The sequence below is a fragment of the Octopus bimaculoides genome, chromosome 1 (genome assembly GCF_046866305.1).
Source record: "Octopus bimaculoides isolate indiv1 chromosome 1, ASM4686630v1, whole genome shotgun sequence".
NCBI classification, from domain to species: domain Eukaryota; kingdom Metazoa; phylum Mollusca; class Cephalopoda; order Octopoda; family Octopodidae; genus Octopus; species Octopus bimaculoides.
The window spans coordinates 179,997,671-180,016,606 of NC_142928.1; the positions used below are offsets into that span (position 1 = coordinate 179,997,671).

The window sequence follows — 18,936 nt, forward strand, 5'->3', positions numbered from 1 at the left end:
TTTGATCGGTGTTTCTTGACCTTTTCTTTTTTGCATCCTCCACTTTATAAACTCACCATCTTGATTCCCCTCCCCTGTGTATGATTAAAAAAAAAAGTACTCTTGTTTACAACTCATTTGCATAAAAATCTAATTTTTGTTTAAAAATTAAACAGTGAGTTCATAGTGTTTTGTTTCTGTGCTATTCTGTACTACAGTGTACATCTATAGATTTTAGCTAACACAGTATGTAGTAGATAGATGTAAATGCATTTTCTCTATATACAGTATCTTATATATACAGTATGTGTGTTTTCTCTATATACAGTATGTGTGTGTGTGTGTGTGTGTGCCTTTCTTGTACTTTATCTTGTGACTTCCAGTTTAATGGGTCATTTGTCTGAATGTTGCCCTTATTACTTCAAGTTTCTTGGAGTTGCTTCTGTCTTCATTATTGAACACTTATACTTCATTTTGAATGGGTGACCCTATATATATATATATATATATATATATATATATATATATATATATATATATATAATTAAGTGGAGAACGGAGAAACAAAAACAAGAAGAAGCAGGTCAATTGTGCTAGTTAGCTATTGATTTAATTATGTGGAGTCCACATAATTAAATCATTGGCTAACTAGCCCAATCAACTTGCTTCTTCTTGTGTTTGTTTCTCCATTCTCCACTTAATTATAATTATGAACTGCGGTTTAAACGATAAATTACCTGCCTCTGGATACCTTCTAACAAAGATAGTACCAACACAAGTAATCTCCAGGAGTGCCTTCGGATTTAACTATCTCCTGGTTGCTTAGATACTTCAGACTACCCCTGAAATATTGAAGCAATCCTATCATATATATATATATATATATATATATATATATATATATATGTATGAATAATAATAATAAATGGAGCAAAACGTATATAAATAGAAGTTCCTTTTATATGCGTTTTGCTCCATTTATTGTTATTATTCATATCTACTCAAAATGTATCACTTCAACTTGGTATCTCTACCTATAAAACGGGTGTGATATTCTGTTTTTTTTGTGTGATTTTTGCTACCCATGGTAACTATTAACATATTTACATTGTCAAAGTTTTTTTAAACTGAGATAATATTAATATATACATAAACTTAATTAAGGGATCAGCAGCAGTTTATAAATGTATAAGAACTTTTAAATAAGTTCTTCACCGATAATGGTGTTTACATACCGAAGGGCTTGGTAAAAATTATTAATTATTAATTTATTAATAAATTGATAATCCTTTACCCTTTTAATTGTAATATACATAAACTTATATATAAACTTATATATAAACTTATATATAAACTTATATATAAACTTATATATAAACTTAGTCAAGCAAATCGCCTCCAGGATTTATTCTTTGTAAGCCTATTACTTATTCTATTGGTCTTTTTTGCCAAACCACTTAGTTATGGGGATGTAAACACACCAACATCGGTTATATCATATATAATTCATGCTCAGTTAATTGAAGGAAAGAAAATGGAGAGTTAATGATTATTTATTATTAAAAAAATGATAATCTTTACTTCTTACAGCTGTTGAATGGATAGGTTGGCATGTAATATCTTAATGTTTATCTTTTTCTCTGATGAAATTATGCTCATAACATATAAATGCAAATTTAAAGCACAAATTTGTAATTTAACTATTGGCCACTAATGGAAACGGCTGTAATAAGTAAAGATTCCAATTTTTTAATAATAAATAATTATTAACTCTTAACTCTCCATTTTTTCCCCTTCAATTAACTGAACATGAATAATATGCTTAATACAGGGTGTTTCAAAATATTTGATATTATTTGAGTTGTAAGTATCACAGAAACTACAATGTCAAAGCAAATGAAACTAAACAGGCTTAATGTTAAACATTTTATTAAAATGAAGTAAAATGTATGGTTACTCACCAATAATGAATGATATTGATTTAAGACGATGATGATGAAAATAATGAAGGTAATAACTGTACGTCAAAGAAGAGTGAAAACTCTTCAGGTGATGCATCTTCTTCAAGTGTTTTAGGGGATGGCGTATCTTCATGCAAGGCTTTCTTGGTGGGCTTGGGAAACATTGTGATGGGAAGTGGCTGTCGTTGTTTCTTCATGGTGGTGAGGAGAATTTTATATGCCTGGATGGCAGCATTGATAGTATTTCTCAATTGCAGATACCAAACCATATAGGGATTCCATACTTCTGCCTTCCCTTGTAATTCCTTTGCTATCCTTAAAAGGTCGGACAAATGTTAGATTTCCAGGCCCACCTCATCCTCCTCTTCCCCTGGATCTGGCACTTCCTCCTCCTCTTCATTGGTAGGCTTTGTTAACTCTAACAAATCCTTGTCTGTCAGGGTTTCAGAGTGGTCATTGATGAGGTCATTGACCTCATCTTGCATGATGTCATCAAAACCTTCGCCACCAAGTACCTTTGCCAGTTTCACCGCATTGTTGACAGTCTTGTACTGAATATTTTCAGGTGAGAAGCCTTTGTAGTCCTGGACACACTCTGGCCACATCTTCTTCCAGCATGTGACGAGGGTTTCTTTTTACATGTTTTTAAGAGCAGTGTGGACGACAGACAGGCACATTGCGATCATGAAGTTATGCCAGTACTCCTTTAACTTGAAATTCTCATCTGAATCCATTCCATCCACAAGGTGTTGAAGAGTTTTGAGTGCATGTGCAAAAGAAGTGAACCATTGTCCACTTCTATTTTTAGCTGGAAAGTTAACTCTTTTTGTTTTTGCATTTATGGTGTTGCAAGTAGTGGAATTGTCTTTTTGTGTATTTTAGTCATGTTATTTGTCAAGCGTTTAGAGCAATCATTGGCAATCATTGGGACTTTCTGATTGGCACACCAAACCAAAAAATTACTTAAAATTTTTTATTAGTGTGGGCTTTCAGATGATGGTCCATGTATCGTGTGGCCCACTTCTTGAAAGAAGCTTGCTTCTCAACCACACATCCTTCGGCAAGTGTCTTTTACTATAGCCTTGGGCCAACCAAAACCTTGTGAGTGAATTTGGTAGATGGAAACTGAAAGAAGCCCATCGTCAAAATGGCTGAAAAAGTAAAAGGTAAAAGAAAGATGCCTTGTTTAGAGCATATAGCAGTGTTTCACCTGTATATACACACACGCACCCAAACACACGTATATATATGTATATCAATATAAATATATGAAAGTCAATGAAGTTTCGTAAAAGAAGGTGATCATGTACATACTTTCTTGCTGTTGTGATTATAACACCTCATTGTAAACTATGTTCCTTGTTTTCCCTTGTGGAGCATATACAAATAGGTTTTTTGTTGCTGCCCACTCTTGAGCAGCCAACATACAGTTGTCCATGTGAGAAGCAGGGCTCTTCCAAGACAAGACCAGCTACAGACAGTGTTTGACCCTGATATTTGTTTATGGACATGGCAAAAGTCACACGAAGGGGGAATTGTAGTCTTCTGAATGTAAAAGGAATGTCTGCTCCTGATGGAGTAAGAGGAATTCTTGGAATAAAGACGTCATCCCCTTTTGCACATCCAGAAAGAATGGTAGCCTCGATAACGTGTGACATCATTTTCTAAATAATGCTCATCTGTTATGTTCGGGTTAAAATTTCATCAACATCAAAAATATATGAATTTTCATGGGAGTTATGGCCGTTATGCAAAGAATATAATTTCCAAATTTCATAAAGATCCATTCAGTACTTTTGACGTAGTTTTGGATAAGAAAACAAATGACTAATGTGTGTGTTTGTGTGCATGTGTATGTGTGTGTGATGGGTGTATATATGTATAGATATCTGTATGCATCTATATATGTATCTATGTGTACATATTACATGTACATCTATATATATATATACATCTACACATGTATACATATACATGTATGTATAGATCTATATATATATATATACATATACGTGTACATCTATATGTATACATATACATCTCTCTCTCTCTCTCTCTTTCTCTCTCTCTCTCTTTCTCTCTCTCTCTTTCTCTCTCTCTCTCTTTCTCTCTCTCTTTTTCTCTCTCTCTTTCTCTCTCTCTCTTTCTCTCTCTCTCTTTCTCTCTCTCTCTTTCTCTCTCTCTCTTTCTCTCTCTCTCTTTCTCTCTCTCTCTTTCTCTCTCTCTCTTTCTCTCTCTCTCTTTCTCTCTCTATCTTTCTCTTTCTCTCTTTCTCTTTCTCTCTCTCTTTCTCTTTCTCTCTCTCTTTCTCTCTTTCTCTCTCTCTCTCTCTGAAAGTATCTGTCATTACAGTATCGAAATGGTGTACATATACATGTATATGTATACATATACATCTCTCTCTCTCTCTCTTTCTGTCTCTCTCTTTCTCTCTTTCTCTCTCTGTGAAAGTATCTGTCACTACAGTATCGAAATGTGATTGTTTCAGTTAGTGGAATAGTTTCATTTTTAAAGTGAAAGTATTTGACATGAGTGTTTTTGTTTCACTTTTGACACGTAATACTTAAATAGTGGAGGAGATATTATGTTGCCGTGTGCTCGAACTCTGCAAGAAGTTAATAATTTTTTTTGACTAAAACACAACTGGAACCCTAAGTAAGGCATGTGTAAAATTTGAATGAAATTGGTTGCGTAGTTCTCGAGTTTTAGGGATTCACACAGACAGACAGACAGACAGACACACATTCTCATTTTTATATATATAGATGACAGGCTTCTTTCAGTTTCTGTCTACCAAATCCACTCACAAGGCTTTGGTTGGCCTGAGGCTATAGTAGAAGACACTTGCCCAAGTTGCCACGCAGTGGGACTGAACCCGGAACTATGTGTTTCGCAAACAAGCTACTTACCACACAGCCACTCCTATGCCTATATATGTTTGTTCTTGATTTTTAGATGGGGTTTGACAGGATTAGATCAGGTGTACAACATAACAATCTAACCACCAATAATGATACTTCTGGTCTGCCATATATTTGTCTATCTGACCTGCTTCTATTGAAATGACAAGACAAACCAAATATGTCAGCTTTAGTAAATGAAGCTCTGTGCTACTTTTGTGGATAGCAACTCTGTTCTGGAAACTGCAGCCAAAATGTTTCCCCAAGTTTTTGACAGGTTGATTTGTCAATGTCAAAACAGTGGATATGGAAGCGGAACTTTATCACCACTTTCTCTCCGGCACAAGGAATTTTGATTTTCATAGTTTAAAGCTCAACATTGTCCATGAGATGAGTTTCTCAAGTCTTTGTAAGATTTGCCTACTATCAGTGATTGCTGACATTGTTACAATCAGATCATCCATGAAAGCTCTTATTGATGACTGCTTTGCATATTAGTATTTGCCTGGACTCCATCTTGGAACTCCACCTCTCCTGACTTGACCTGCAAATTCATGGTGAGGGCAAAAAAGGATGACTGAGATAGTGCAGCCTTTCTCCAACTTGTATCACTCTGGTGTTCTGGTTACAGAATTATCTCTCTTTCACAAGTTGTAATAATAATCCAGGAGGTAACTGATCTTGCAGGGAACATGATGTCTTCAAAGAGCCGCCTGTACAAATTTATGTGGTAAGAACATATAGTTGATTGTGATGTCCAATCACAAAACTACCAGATCTATTTTGCCTTCGTTTGCTTCTTTTAAGAGCTGTATAACTATCCATCTGTATACTCTAAGCAACCTGGTGTTTCATTGGTATCACCTTTCTGTGCGTTTGGCTATAGCAGTGGTACCACCTTTCTGTACTGAGGATATAGTAGAAGATACTTGCCCACAGTGCCATGTAATTGGACTAAACTTGAAACCATGTGATTGCAGAGAATTTTAAAACCATACAAGCAAGCCTGTTTATATATGTGTGTGTGTGTGTGTGTGTGTGTGTGTGTATGTCGTATGTATATATATATATATATATATGTGTGTGTGTGTGTGTGTGTGTGTGTGTGTGTGTGTATGTCGTATGTATATATATATATATATATATATGTGTGTGTGTGTGTGTGTGTGTTTGTACATAAATGTATATGTATGTATATTGACAGACACTATATATATATATATGTGTGTGTGTGTATATATATATATATATATATATATATATATATATATATATATATATATATATATAAGTATCTTGAGAGAAAAGCTGAACATTAGAAGCATCAGTTGTGGCGTGCAAGAGAGACGATTGCGCTGGTATGGACATGTGGTGAGAATGGAGGAGGATAGCTGCGTGAAAAAGTGCCACACCCTAACAGTTGAGGGAACCCGTGGAAGAGGTAGGCCCAGGAAGACCTGGGCTGAGGTGGTGAGGCAAGACCTTCGTACATTGGGCCTCACCGAGGCGATGACTACGGACCGAGACCTTTGGAAATGGGCTGTGCGTGAGAAGACCCGGCAAGCCAAGTAAGATCGTTGCCAGTGCCCCTGGACTGGTTCTTGTGCGGGTGGCACATGAGATGCACCATTTTGAGCGTGGCCGTTGCCAGTACCGCCTGACTGGCTCCTGTAGGATTTTCGAGCGAGATCGTTGCCAGTGCCCCTGGACTGGCTTGTGCGGGTGGCACATAAAAGACACCATTTCGAGCGTGGCCGTTTTCGTGCGGGTGACACGTAAAAGCACCCACTACACTCTCTGAGTGGTTGGCGTTAGGAAGGGCATCCAGCTGTAGAAACTCTGCCAAATCAGACTGGAGCCTGGTGTTGCCATCCGGTTTCACCAGTCCTCAGTCAAATCGTCCAACCCATGCTAGCATGGAAAGCGGACGTTAAACGATGATGATGATATATATATATATATATACATATATACATATATATATATATATATATATATATATATATATATATATATACACACACACACACACATACACATGTGCATAAATGTATGTGTATGTATATTGACAGATTGACTGACACAATATTCTTTTACTTGTTTCAGTCATTTGACTGTGGCCATGCTAGAGCACTGCCTTTAGTCGAACAAATCGACTCCAGGATTTATTCTTTGTTAGCCTAGTACTTATTCTATCGGCCTCTTTTGCCGAACGACTAAGTTACGGGGACATAAAGACACCAGCATCGGTTGTCAAGCGATGTTGGGGGACACACATACACACACACATATACGACAGGCTTCTTTCAGTTTCCGTCTACCAAATCCACTCACAAGGCTTTGGTTGGCTCGAGGCTATGGTAGAAGACACTTGCCCAAGGTGCCACACAGTGGGACTGTGCTTACTGCACAGCCACTCCTACGCCTATATATATATATATATATATATATATATATATATATATATATAAACCATGCCAAATCAGACAATAGGGTTTAATACACCCCTCTGACTTGCCAGCTCCTATCAAATTGTCCAACTCATGCCAGCTTGGAAAACAGATGTTAAATGATGATGATGTATATTAGTTTATAGGTACTCATTCACTGGTATCAACTTACATTTGCAAATAATTTTCTCCCATAGTTATTTACTTCTGTTTCTATATGCATTTGTTCTAGTAGCATGCAAATAACAAAATTTACAATAATTACTGACTGATACTAAACTCACAAGGATTTGGTTGGCCTGAGGCTATAGTAGAAGACTCTTACCCAAAGTGCCATGTAGTGTGACTGATCCTGGAATCCTGTTGGGAAGCAAACTTCTGACCAGACAGTCATGTCAGCACCAATGTGAAGTTCATAAATTTGGACAAGTTCATATACCTTGATCATAGGAATGTATTTAAATTTCTGAATTTCACAAACCAGTGTATGCATATTGTGGTGTGATGGAGGAAAAAGACAACAAGAAGCAAAAGGACAGAATGAAACGTTGGACCATACCTCGTCGACCGCGGCGGAGTAAACGATCGCTCCAGATAAAAACACGTCTTCCTCGTAAGCTGTCTGTCTTCTGACTGCCCCCACGTGCTGGCCTTCGACCGCGTGTGTCCGACCCCATAACACCACACATATATTGAGGAGTATGTGAAGTTTGTAAAATCAGTGGAATTTTAAAGTAATCACAACTAACTAAATACAATTTGCATGTCTGGAAAATGTGTAGAGTTTTTTTACTGTTCCCATCCTCTTATTGTTGTGAACAAGGGAATTCAGCCTTTTCTGAAACTGTAATATTAAATTGAATAAAGTTGATTTCTTACATGGACTCAAGACCAGACATTTTATGAGTAGGATCAGTACTTGATGGATACTTTATTTTATCAACTTTGGAAAGATGAAAAGCAAAGTTGACCTCGGTCAGATTTGAACATAGAACATGAAGAGCCAGAACAAATGTCGCAAGGCATTTTTTTCCAATGTGGTAATGATTCTGTCAGTTTATGTGGAGGCACGTGGCTTAGTGGTTAGAGTGTTGAACTCACGATTGTAAGATTGTGGTTTTGATTCTTGTTGCATTGTGTTCTTGAGCAAAACACTTCATTTCACATTGTTCCAGTCCACTCAGCTGGCAAAAATGAGTAATCCTGTGACAGACCAGCATCCTGTCCAGGTGGGGAATATATGTGCCATGGAAATTGGGAAACCGGCCCTTATGAGTTGGTATGCCTCGAAAAGCTAATTTTATCTTTTCTGTCAGTTCATCATCTTAAATAAATAACAAGTAATACATTCCTATTATCTATTTTATGGTATCTAGCTTTTATCTTTTACTTGTTTCAATTATTGTACTGCAGCCATGCTGGGGCACTGCATTGAAGAATTTTAAGTCAACCAAATCAACCCCAGTACTTTTTGTGTTTTTTTAAGCCTGGTACTTATTCTTTTGGTGTCTTTTTGCTGAACTGTTAATTAAGGGGATGTCAACAAACCAACTCTGGTTGTAGGGGACAAACAGAAACAAACACACACACAAATATGACAAGCTTCTTTCAGTTTTCGTGTACCAAATCTACTCACAAGTCTTTGGTCGGCCTGGGGCTATATAAAAAACACTTGCCCAAGGTGCCATACAGTGGGGTTGAACCCAGACCCATGTGACTGGGAAACAGACTTCTTACCATGCAGTCATGCCTGCACCCTATCTAATTATTTTCACTATATTCTTCACACATGGTATGCCAGTAGAAAAAGTTGAGGACATCTGCACTAAATAGTTTTTTTGGCTGGGCAGACCACCACTAGTTACTTTAGATTCTTTTTCTTCCATTAAAAAAAAAAAATAATATCTTGGACAACCAGCTGAATTGATAACTGGTTTTCAGTATGTTGCTGATAACCTGTTTTCTCTATGTTGCATTGTTTCTATGAAGGAGACATTTAGCTGTCATTAACTGAGGAAACAATGAAAAATAGAACCTTTTATTATAAGGTATTCGAAGGATGCTGGTGAGTGTCCATGATCTTTGCAGATTTTCCAAGACTGCTGAAATCAATGGAATTGGCAGACAAATATTTTTAATTTTTTCTCAAGGAAATCCTATAATATTTAACAATCACAAAATGCTATGGAGAACGAAGGTGAACTCTGGTTCTTAGGGGGATTATGATAGGGAAAGTATTTGCTTTTTTAAAAAGTTTAGGTATACGTGTAATGGCTACAATTTCATGTAGGACAATTTCATTGTTATGCATATTTTTTTCTTTTAAGAACAGTTTATTTCATTATTCGTTATGAAACAAAAATAAGGGTTTGATCTTTGGAGACAATTTTCTATTTTTGCATTATTAAAATTTACTGGATCGATTAAAAAAGAGCATATTACGTACTCATTTTCATCAAAACTTAGAAGAAGTTAGTTAAAAAAAAACAACAGAAAATAAAGGGACATAACTCATTTATATATTCGTGTGGAGTTATATATTGTGGATACTAATTTTTCACTGCTAATAAAATATTTAGTTTAAAATCTTTTACAGCCAGCCTTTCTCTTTGCCTATCAAAGGGTTTTTAAAAATCTTAATACCTTACACGTTATTATCTATAGCTTATCTGCTTTAAGATCTAACATTCCAAAATTATATGTATATATGTATGCACATACGCGCATACATATGTATAGTTAGTATGTTTAAATTTTATTGAATGTCAATAAAAATTCGGTGAAAATATTATCTGTCAATAAATAAATAAAAAAATAACAATCAATTGTTTGTATGATGATACATGTTCAATATAATATAATTTTCTGGAAAAATTAAATTGTCAACGTACTAAGCGGCTTTCATATTCAGTGCGCATGCGTAGCCCACGTAGCAGTAGAGACAATATGGCTGCCGCAACGACAGCATTTATCATTGCGGTACATTTGATATATTTAGCTTAAAATGACTGTTATATTTTATCTATGAAGTTGTCAGGATCTTCTTGGGTGTATTAAATTTTTTTTCATTTATTCGATTTCATTTAAACTTTCGCTTTTGGGGGGGAAGCCGATAGTTTATCTCAGCTGACAACACCGTTTTCTCTCCGTCTTTCATTAAACAAATACTAACCAGAAGTTCAATATTGGCAAACTTTTTACTTTTACACGCAAGTAAAAGGAGACGATAATTAATTAACTAGAGAGAAAACAATATATACATACTAGGGAAATCGTCTATCAGGTAAGTATATTATGTCTACATCTCTATCCGTTTGTTGTTGTACGTGTAGGTGTGTAAAATCGAACTGCCAAAGCCAACAGGTCGCCAGTTTAAAAGTACAATTCAAATTATTTATACATTGCAGTATTTTTCTGGTATTCTTTTCATATTTGCATTTATATATGTATCTGGAGAATGTAAGAAAAATAACATTTCACCCCCCCCCCCCCACATGTTCTAATTTAATAATATAACGAACTACTGTTAATCTGTGTTAAAGCGCTATCTTCCACGTTGACATCTAGAAAGTCATCTCAGTGAATTATTCTCAGCTGTTAAGGACCTGAACGATTTCGTCGAATACTTCATCCGTTTAAAAAAAAATTAATATAAATAAGGTGTGGTCGCAATAAACACTGAAACAACGATCCTGTTTTTGTTCACCATATGTGCATCTTGTGAATGTTATATTTTTTAAAGCTTAACTTATTTTCGAAAAAAATTCCAGCTATGGCTTAAATCAGTGTTTAACAACGTGTGGGTGTGTATGTTTATGTAAATATATATACACACACATACACGCTCTTTCTCTCTCTTTTACATACCCTCTCTCTTTCACACACACTCTTTCTTCCTCTCTTTCTCTCACATATTTAGATATATTAAAAAACAAAAATCAAGCGCAAAACAAAATTGTTTACATCTGTCAAAACTTATAAGCTCAATGTCAGATTACTTAATCTTCTTATATATTAGATAATTTCACACTTCTGTAGTCTATTCAGTTTTATGTAGCATGTCCGATTTAGTTTCAATCTTGATTCCATTAAGATTTGGCCCTGGATGAAACTGTTATGAAAAATAAATAAATAAATCAAAATTATAATTTCCCGATCTCCTTTTCCTACGGAGTGTAAGAGATGTCATTATTCCTTACTATACATATTCCTCTGTGTGATGTATACACAACGATATATATGTATATATATATATATATATATATATAAAACTTATTTTCAGATCTGCTGGTTGTGATTCAACCCTGAACGAGTGATCAAAGTCTTTCCAGCCATTATCATCCTGTCTTTTACAATTCACAGCTACCTAGGCTTACATTATCTAATTTATCCTTATATTTCTCTTTAAGATGGAAGAGAGATTTGTTTGTCTGCTATTTCAAGCAAATAGAGCGATCAAGTTGAGGCGTCTTCTGATAGTGGTTTGCATTTGTTATCGCTTAGTCTCCGTTTAGTTATTGTAATCAAAGCAGACGTATTATCAGAGGCGTTAAGCCTTGACCAGCTGCCTCGTTTTTTCTTTTACCTTTTTCACCCGTAGTAGTGTTTGGAAGTACATTATCCAATGCACATTATTTCCTTATTGTTAAGAGAGTAGAGCGTGAGATTTGAAGGATTTCTACCAACTCGTGCGATCACATAGACGCTCCCTAGTTGGCTCATCAATGAGATAGTTCAGTTGTACCGACTGACTATAAAGCATATTGCTAATAACGATAATTATCGATACCGACTGTGTGGATTTAGCAACGTGTCACGTTGTTAACCTAAATTTTCCATATTTTCTTTAAAAACCAAAGGAAGTTTGTGTGTACGTGTATATATATATATATATATATATATATATATATATATATATATATATATATATATATATATATATTGATTGACTGATAGAAAGGACAACAAAAGAAAGAGACCTCGATATTATGTAAATAGAGGAATTTATCTGTAGTGTCACCTATTTTTACAGATATATATATATATATATATATATATATATATATATATATATATATATATATATATATATATAAACATTAGTTATCTGCGTTATATTGTAGTTTTGTAATGATCTGCTTCAGAAATTAATTAAATTTCAGTGGTGGAAAAATAAATATATAAATGCATTGAATCATTTATAAATGATTAGAATTGGGCTTACTTTTCAAAGAAATAAATAATCCTCTTTCGCTTTTATCTCAAAATTGGTCAACTGAGGCAATCTTAGACGGTCTTTCAGGTACAGGCAGTCATACCTTAGTGTTTTGTCACTTCGGTTGTCATCAATCAAAACATTATATATATATATATATATATATATATGTGTGTGTGTGTGTGTATGTATGTTCATCATCGTCGTCGTTTAACGTCCGCTTGCGAAGCTGGCATGGGTTGGACGGTTTGACTGAGGGCTGGCAAGCCAGAAGGCTGTACCAGGCTCCAGTCTGATCTGGCAAAATTTCTACGGCTGGATGCCCTTCCAAACGCCAACCACTCCAAGAGTGTAGTGGGTGCTCTTTACATGTCACTGGCACTGGCAATGATCACGCTCAAATGGTGCTTTTTACATGCCACCAGCACGGGACGAGTCAGGCTGCACTGGCATCAACCACGCACGAATGGTACTTTTTATGTCCCACTGGTACAAGTGCCAATCAGGTGGTACTGTCATCGGTCATGACAATGACTCAACAGGTCTTTGCAAGTGCAGTTTATTGCCCAGTGATTGAAAGGTACTCTTAAATGGGCTGGTTATGCTGCACTGGCATAGGCCATGGTTACGGTCTCTCTTGGCTTGCCGGGTCTTCTCAAGCACAGCATATCTCCAAAGGTCTTGGTCACTTGTCATCGCCTCTTTGAGACCCAATGTGTAAAGGTCGTGCTTCACCACCTCATCCCAGGTCTTCCTGGGTCTACCTCTTCCACAGGTTTCCTCAACCACTTGGATGTGGCACTTTTTCACACAGCTGTCCTCATCCATATGCAAAACCCCAATAGGAATTAGTATACAGACAAAAATTCAAAAAGCTTGTTTATGCTGATAGAGCGGTGACCACCTACACGGATTTTATATGCGTGTGCATATATTTATATATATATATATATATATATTTGTACACACACACAGCTTGGAAGCAAATGAGTGTGGCAACAGTAAGGGCATCCAGCCATAAAAAAGAATCTGATCCTATGTACTCTTGTCTAAATCATGTGAGCATAGAAAAGTAGATGTTAAAATGCTAATGATGTTGATAAGTATGTACATATATATATATATATATATATATATATATCTATCTGTAATATAATATGTGACAACTATTCGGTAGCCATAATAAAACTCTGAGTTTCGAATGTCGGGCTGTTAAATAAAGGGAAATTGCTATGTAAATGACTTATTACGACAAACAAAAGAGCTATTAGAATGACCGTTAAATAAAGGGAAAAAACCCGAAGGAGAGAAAGTAAAAACGCTCATAGAATTCGCTTATGTGCGCGTGTACATACATACACATGCGCGCACGCACATCCATGTACATGTGTCTATATGCATATGCTCACTCACACTCGCATGAAACACATGCACACCTACACACACCTATATGTGTACATATATATGTAACCATGCGCATATACATATCTGCACACACACATACACATACCCATATGCGCACAATTATATTCATATACACGTCTAACTACGGCATATGCTATATCATATGCTCACTGACATTTGTGTGAAGCACATGCATGCACACTCACACCCCTATATACATATATATGCAACCATACACGTGGGCATATACATACTCGCGCACACACTTATATATACCCATACGTACACAAATGTGTTCATGTACACGTCTATATATGCACATGCACAAAAAAAAAATGCAGAGTGAAAGGTAATATACAGAAAAAATATGTAAAAATATATAAAGCAATAAAAATATATAAAAAAATATATAGAGATAAAATGCTTGTACGTGCACACAATATAAAAAGCAGGTTCTGTGATCTTGGGGAGACCAAAAACGTAAGAAATATTTAGCCATATGTGAACATGATCCAAAAAGTTCAGTTCTTGAATTTAGACATGTAGTGGGTCTAAGCTGCTTTTCCAGATGAGCCATCTTTCCATATCACAAAGACCACACTTTCCACTGCCATTGGTGTAAGACTTACACCTGGCTAAGATCTTCCAATGGATGTTGCAATTGCCATCTTTTTCTTTTTAGGACCATATATGACTGGATAATTTGGTTGTTTTTCTTTTATCCCAGTGCATAGATATGTCCAACCCATGTTAGCATGGAAAAACGGACATTAAATGATGATATATATATACGTGTGTTTGTGTGTATGGCTTGGTAAATTCCTGAAATGAAACTCTTAACCGTTGTGTCACTCCTATAGCAATCTCAGCTAAAGATTCTAATTAGCTGTATAGCTTATCCAAATGATTAATAACTAATTAAAGGCAGAGAACTATTGGGGTATTTGTATCTATAGCTCTTGGCCATTGATTGTTTTAATTTTACAAATATCCTTTTTTTTTCACTCTTTATTCTTATTACATTCTGGCACATTGTCTTTTAAATATTTTTTTTGGACATTTTATTGACAGTAATATGTTATATACACATACCCAACACTATTATCACTATCTTTGTATTTTTATAAATTTATTTCTAAAAAAGTTTGTAGCTAGATTAGATCAAAAATTCTCATACTCTTTTATGTAACTGTCTTAGATTTCTTATCATAGGTATGTGAATTATATACTCGTAGCTTAAAGCTAAAAATAACTTGAATTTATAATTTTCTTTTAATTATAAATAGAAAATACTTCTAGACATTCTTGATATTCATGTTTGGTCGTTAGGTATTGTCAATTTTTATCTAAAAATTACAGTGAGAATTATTGTATGAGTAATATCCTAGAGCTTAGTGATTAAGGCATTTCTGCACAAATGAAATTAGTTGATTCTTGTTTAAAGTTTTGTATTGCTTATCTTTTTCATATCCGGCTGTTGCCTTAAACTTCACTATTGATTTAAACTTTTGTGTACAACAATAGATTTTTGGGCTTCTGTTGTATTTATTTCTCAACATAACCTGGAGCTGAAGAAATTTGATATTGATAGCAGTGTGATGTTTATAGACAATTTGGTGATTTCTATCTTTGAACTGCTTTTCGCTGTGATAGTTTCAAAACATTGTTTTACACAATCCTCACTTTGCTCAAAGCTTTGGAAGATGTTTCTAATGTCAATAAAATGCCATTTCCATTCTGCAGTGAGGCTTGTATGTAAAAGAAATGGCTTTGTTTGAAAGTCAAGTTGTTTACTTAGTATGTTTGTTAAAGAAACTTCATAGGCGCAGGAGTGGCTGTTTGGTAAGTAGCTTGCTTACCAACCACATGGTTCCGGGTTCATTCCCACTGCGTGGCACCTTGGGCAAGTGTCTTCTACTATAGCCTCGGGTCGACCAAAGCCTTGTGAGTGGATTTGGTAGACGGAAACTGAAAGAAGCTTGTTGTATATATATATATATATATATATATATATATATATATATATATATATATATATATATATATGTATGTGTGTGTCTGTGTTTGTCCCTCTCCAACATCGCTTGACAACCAATGCTGGTCTGTTTATGTCCCCATAACTTAGCAGTTCGGCAAAAGAGACAGATAGAATAAGTACTAGGCTTACAAAGAATAAGTCCTGGGGTCGATTTGCTTGACTAAAGGAGGTGCTCCAGCATGGCCGCAGTCAAATGACTGAAACAGGTAAAAGAGTAAGTGTTTGAGAACTACAGGATTAACAATAAGAATTTCAAGCTTACAAGGCAAAAGTAAAAAGAAAATATATATTTTGCCACAATTACTAACTTAATATCATCACATGATATCCTAGTTCCATACTCCTAAGGGTTGCACACTTTGACAGGATCCAATGTATCCAAGGATTGCAGTGTGCTCCTCTGTCTGTTTTGGCATGGTTTTTATGGCTTCATGTCTTTCCTACTACCAACAACTTTACAGAGAGTAGTGGGTGCTTTTTTGTGGTATGAACACTAGTGAGGCCACCATGCTGCTTGCAAGACTAAAATTCCCTTTGCCAAAGTGGGGCTACAGTAGAGAGGAACTTGACTATTTGCTAGGAGATAAAGGATTAAATTATCAGAGAAGGAACCAGAATGGAACAGGTTTCTTACTGTAGAGGGGCTACATGGCTACTTACATTATAGAAAAAAAGGTAGGAATAACTGGAGTGGAGCTGTGGATAATAGTGTAGGTAGAAAGTAGTGAATTTATAACTTACAAACAAAATTGGAATTACTGTAATAGATTTAAAAAAAAAAAAAACCTACATGGTGCAGGCATGGCTATGTGGTAAGAAGCCTGCTTCCCTACCACATGGTTCTGGTTTCAGTCCCACTGTGTGGCACCCTGGGTAAGTGTCTTCTATAGCCTTGGGCTGGCCAAAGCCTTGGGCTGGCCAAAGCCTTGGGCTGGCCAAAGCCTTGGGCTGGCCAAAGCCTTGTGAGTGGATTTGGTAGATGGAAACTGAAAGAAGCCTGTCGTATATATATATCTGTGTGTGTCTGTGCTTGTCTCCTATCACCGCTTGACAACTGGTGCTGGTGTGTTTATTTCCCTCGTAACTTAGCGGTTCAGCAAAATATACTGATAGATAATAAGTACTAGGCTTAAAAAAAACAAAAGGACTGGAGTTAGTCAATTCAGTTGACTAAAAATTCTTCAAGCATGGCTGAAGTCTAGACATAAACAAGTAAAAAAGAAAAGATGGTTACATTATAAATTTATTTTGATATCAAAGCTAATCCTTTTTTTTCTGTGAAGTAATTTTTATTATTAATAATGATCTGAAGGTGGTGAGTGGCAGAAATGAATCATCTTGTGGTATTCAGTTGCGACCTTTTGTTCTAACTTCATATCCTACCTAAGTTGACTCTTTTTTTTATCCTTCTGGGACCAATAAAACTAGTTTTATCAGGTGCTGGAGTGGATTAAAAGTGACTTGTATTCTTGTATCAAATCATTATTTATAATGAATGTTCTTGTTGGCTCTGATGCTTGTTGTCATGTGTTTAAAAAATATTTCATTGTCAGAAATTTAACCTTATAGAAATTCTGTTTCTGATCTGGGTTGTTGAAATATATCCAAGTGAGGTCCACAGTGGATTAATGTGCCCATAATGAAGTAATAATGCTCACATCCAGGGAAGAGCCACTCCACAAATTGACATTCAATCACTAACAGATACCACCCCTACCTCTGGTCCACAGACATACTGTCTTTTCTATCATTACTAATGGTCCCTACTCCTCAGAGCTGATTAATCTCAAGGCACCAGCCACCTCATATTACCCTTGTTGCATTCAGCAATCCTGGCCCTGCATTAACCACTTTTCTCAGTTCCTTCTCTCTAGAACATCTGTCCACTGGAATCTCCCCCTTGCTCATGCTTTCCTGCAGGTGTTGACCTAGAAAAGTTTGAATGAAATATTAGCTTCATTAACCTTATCTGTCTCTGAAGGCCTGCCAGGGCCATAGGCATTGCTCCTTCCTTCAGACTCGGTAAGTAATAAAAAAAAAAACAGAAACAAAATATGACATTTTTCCTTTCAAAACTGAAAACCAAAAGTTTTCTAATCAATTAACTTACAGATATTTTAAAGCAATTTCAAGACATTGTTTTTTTTTCTTTCCTAAATACTAAATTTATAAGCAAAAGAACATATAGCTTATAGATGCTATTTTATTGATATTTTATTCTCATAATTGGGTGAAAGTTAAACTCAACTTTTGCAAGATTTGAGCTCAGCAATAAAAAATCCCCAAACTGGAATTAAAAATTGAATTGTAATAGAGTTTCTGGAAATACTGAATCTATTTTTGTTTTATTGAAACAGTTGCAAATATCATGGAAATTTATGATGTTCCATATATATGTATATTAATATATGCATATTGAACATATTGTAGATCTCTGAATGGAGTCCACTCTGTGAATGAAGGTCACTAATAAGTAGGAGTATAGGAGAGCAAAAGGAACTCATTGTGTTCAGAATAGTTGGAGATGGAAATTTTGTGCTGATAAAAATATAGTAATGAATTTAACAATAGATGTCTTTCAGGGCTCACATTAGATGTCCTTCAGGACTCACAATAGATGTCTTTCAGGGCTCAACTCTCATCCTTTTCCTATTTATTATAGCTCTTTTGGCTATAACTGAGAGTTTATGTATTGGCTGCCTGTGGAATTTTTATAGGATTAGAGAAGAAATTCTATATGGGGGGAAAAAAAATTCTAAAAATCAAGTGAATTTGAAGTAAACTTAACGAAGGGCAAAATTTTAGTAAGTAGACAAGACAAATCCTTGCTGCTCTCAGAGAAATGACTGTACTTGGTATGCAGAAAAGGAGTAAGTGGAAATTCCATATGGTGTACTCAAGAGGTGTAGTGGGATCACAAGCTGAGTGACAGAGAACATTAACTTCCTCTCTGGGTAGATGTATAGGATTAGTCAGCAGTGAGAGTATA

The 18,936-nt window shown here is 35.5% G+C and overlaps 1 protein-coding gene across 35 annotated transcripts in view; it reads left to right on the forward strand.

Moving 5' to 3' along the window:
• LOC106868398 (uncharacterized) overlaps positions 1-18,936 on the forward strand; it is a 133,713-nt gene that overhangs the window by 11,946 nt on the left and 102,831 nt on the right. For 14 of the 35 annotated variants that reach the window (XM_089363244.1, XM_089363251.1, XM_089363220.1 and 11 more), the window contains exon 1: positions 10,228-10,573. The exons of the other annotated variants lie outside the window; for them this stretch is intronic. The gene's annotated coding sequence lies outside the window, so the exon portion shown is untranslated. Of the gene's footprint in view, positions 1-10,227; positions 10,574-18,936 lie in introns of those variants that run through there. 35 annotated transcript variants of the gene reach the window in all.